Genomic DNA, 3,566 nt, shown 5'->3' with positions numbered 1-3,566 from the left:
AAAAAAAAAAAAAAAAAAAAAATATTCCAGAGACTGAAAAATTCCCATTATAATGCTTGTCAATAAACAAAATATCAATCTCAAAGATGTCCAGGATTTAATTAAGAGGAATGTTCCCTTAGTTGGATAGAACAAATTCCTAAATGACACACAAAAAAATTTGAGCAGGTCTTCCAAATTTATAGTACTGAGACTGAATTGCTTCTGTTTCTAAGCACACTAGACTGACCCAAAGTTCACCTCTCTTCTCTTCCCTGGTAGCTCTCAAGAGAAAGAATTAATGAGAATAAAGTGACCAATAAGCTGGCAAAGTAGGAGGTAGGAGGTAAAGAGTAAACACGGGTCTTCCCAGAACACACAGCTGTTTATGGGTAGGAAAGCTGTAGGACAAAAGTACCAAAATCAATGGCACTTTTCTGCTTCTTATGGAGAATTCACTGTGCTGCTTATGTGTATTATTTGATACATTTAAAAAAAGCATAATAGATGCTGAAAATATGTTGAACCTATGTTTATGCCTTTTTCCGTGCATCATTTCCTGTTCCTTGATGTAGTACTTTCTGTTGGCTGTTTCTATACTAGGAAGTCCCTGCTTCCATAACAGCACATCCACAAAACTTTTAAGATGATTCATTTCATTGCATGCTCAGTCCATAAAAAGAATAAAGCATAAAAACATATTCTGCATGATCAATTAGCCGCTTTTCTTGGATTATAGTATTTGAATCATCCAGCCTCCAAACCATCACTTTAAAGTCTCTACTCATGTTGCCAAACAATAGTTTTCACATTTTCTTAATCTGATCAGCAGATTATGAAGTTAAGTGAGGCAAGAAATCCCTTGATCAATAAATGGAGTCATAATGAAAGCACAACTTAAAAAAAATCTCTCCTTAACTGGGAGGTAGTTGCCTAAATCCTCAATAAACATCAAAGCTTTTTTTTGCTTAAGCTGCACAGGAAAAAGATACAGATTTGGGTTGCAGGGTGAGATGCATTCAGCATTAGTAACAAATGGGTAGAAACTAAAGACATTCCTTTCCTCCAAAGAGAACTGAACCCCTGTCATGTGTTTAAACTCTTCACTTTTCATGTATACATATACATTATGCACAGACATATATATTCCCAGTCAAGGGTTTCCCCTACCTCTTAAGTTACCGAAGATGAAACTCAGGGTCTCATGCATATGAGGCAAGCACACTGCCACTAAGTTATTCTCAGTTTTGTGAGAGCTTTTTGGTTTGTTTCCTCTTGTACTTTGTAGTGGACTGAAAATAGATGGCCAGGGAACTATAGACTGTAAAAGCTGTCAAAAGATAGGAGAGAAAACCCGAGATGTGGATGGGGGATGATGAACAGTGTCAGCAAGACTAGGTGAGAGAGCTAACACGGAGAAAATCTGAGAAAGGAAGTCCAGACTGTAAGCGGCTAGTTAGGTACGATTTCTGAGTGTGGGGATAAGGAAGCAAAGGCTTAGAACCTGGAGTGGCTTTTGAAACTTTATTTATTTGTTTGGTTTTCCAGACAGGGGTTTCTCTGTGTACCCCTGGCTGTCCTCAAACTCAATCTGTAGACCAGGTTGGCCTTGGACTCACATATTCACCTTCCTCTGCCTCCTGACTGCTGGGATTAAAGGCTAAATTATTTATTTTGATGTATGTGAGTATTCTGTCTACGTGTATGTCTGTGTACCACTTGCATGCCTGCTGCTCAGAGAGGCCAGAAGGCAGCAGTGAATGGCCCTAGAACTGGAGTCACAGGCAGTTGTGAGCCACCATGTTGGTGCTGGGAATTGAGCTCTGGGTCCTCTGGAAGAGCAGCCAGTGCTCTGAACCACTGAGACTTGTCTCTAGCCCTGCCCCTCCCCACCACCTCCCCTGCCTGTGTATATAAAGTATTTGTGAGTTATCTGGTACTCTAGCAGCAACTCCAGAGTTAGCAGGCTCTGACACTCATGAGAGGAATGGGAGAGATAGCCAGGGAAAAGTGTCACTAGGGACAGCAAGCTGTGGGAGCAGTGACTGTCTAAGGGATGCCAGTGAACTCAAGCAGTCACAAAGACTTGTGATCTCACAGAAAACCTCAGCACTCAGGGATTAAGAGAATAATCATACATAACAAAGACTCGCTAAAAATCTAGAAACATGGAAAGCAACTTCTGGCTTTACAAGAATGGCATGATTTTGTGTTGAGATTGCTCTACTTGGAAATTAACTCCAAGGCTCTCAGAGGGTGCCCAAGGGCAGGCCAAGAGACAAAGACCCATGTGCTGGGGAGAGGGTGGGGATAGGAGTGTGTGGAGGGTGGTCTGAGAGGGGATAAGGAACAGACTCAGAGAAACAGGAAACAATTAACTTGAAAGCCTGACAGAGAAAGACAGACCACATAAGGGTCTCAAGAAGGGAAAGGTGAGCTCACTATGGCTCAAGACACACACACACAGCACCTTTGCAAACAGATGCTGAACTAGACAGGGCTGAACAAATGATTGGAAAAAGCACCAGTTTAACTTCAGGAACCACCTGCGAGGTGCCAAATTTAAGATAACGTCATGCAATCCAAACATCCTAGGAGTAAGGAGTAAAACTGCAAACCCTGCAGCTAAGAACGCCTGTTTCGTGTTATTTCCCTATGGAATGTTTCAAGACAGTTTCCCACACAGACACATGAGAAATATATTTGTGAATTTTAACATATCTAACAATTCTTATACTACTGCTTAGTTACTTCATTCTTTGTCATCTTTGCTGGGGATCAATTTCAGAGCCTTATCCATGCTAGGCAAATGTTCTGCCGTCTAGTTATGTCCCTGACCCTTGCTGTTTTGAGACTGGGCCTCACTGTCTCACTTAACTCACTAGGTAGACCATCTTCCCACAATCCTCCTGCCTCAGCTCCTAAGAACAGGGATTATAAGCATGTGCCATCACAGCCATTTTGACTTTAAGCATGTAACATACATAGTACATGTACACACACACATGTTCTATGGACTTTTTTCTTTGTGACATATACCTATGTTGGTGTGTATACATATAGGAGGAAAGAGGAGAGAGTGAGGTCCAAGTTTCCACAGTGGTAGTAGACTTGTCTATCTAAAAGTTTTGGAAATTACTGGTTTTAGAGACTCCAGCCTGCAGTCAGGCATTTCTCACACATGGTTAGTGAGCCCTTAGAAAGTTTTGAAACTGAAGAATTAACAACTGCCCCAGGATGGGGCACAGAGAATGCTAGTGCAGTTCACATGGTATATGAGCTCCAAACTAATTTGAATTACAGATTGTCTTTCCTGAAGACTTGAATGTTGTTGCGGGAGGTCCTTCCGCTCCTCCAGCCTATAGCCGCTGAGATACCAGCCCATTGGGGCGTGGTCTCTCTCCCTTTAAAAAAATCTACTTCAAGAGGAAGATGGGCATTGAAGAGGCTCGTTATGGAGTTTGATAGCCATTTGGGCAAGAAACTGCTCTTGCCTGGACTGATGCATAAACTGGACACAAAGAACCCGCAGAGAGAGGACTGCTGAACTTGCCTAAAGGTGAGATGGTCTTTCTATGAGACTCATG

This window comes from Microtus ochrogaster, chromosome 8 (genome assembly GCF_000317375.1).
Source record: "Microtus ochrogaster isolate Prairie Vole_2 chromosome 8, MicOch1.0, whole genome shotgun sequence".
NCBI classification, from domain to species: Eukaryota; Metazoa; Chordata; class Mammalia; order Rodentia; family Cricetidae; genus Microtus; species Microtus ochrogaster.
The sequence above is the reverse complement of the archived record's forward strand: the minus strand, read 5'-3'. Positions refer to the sequence as shown.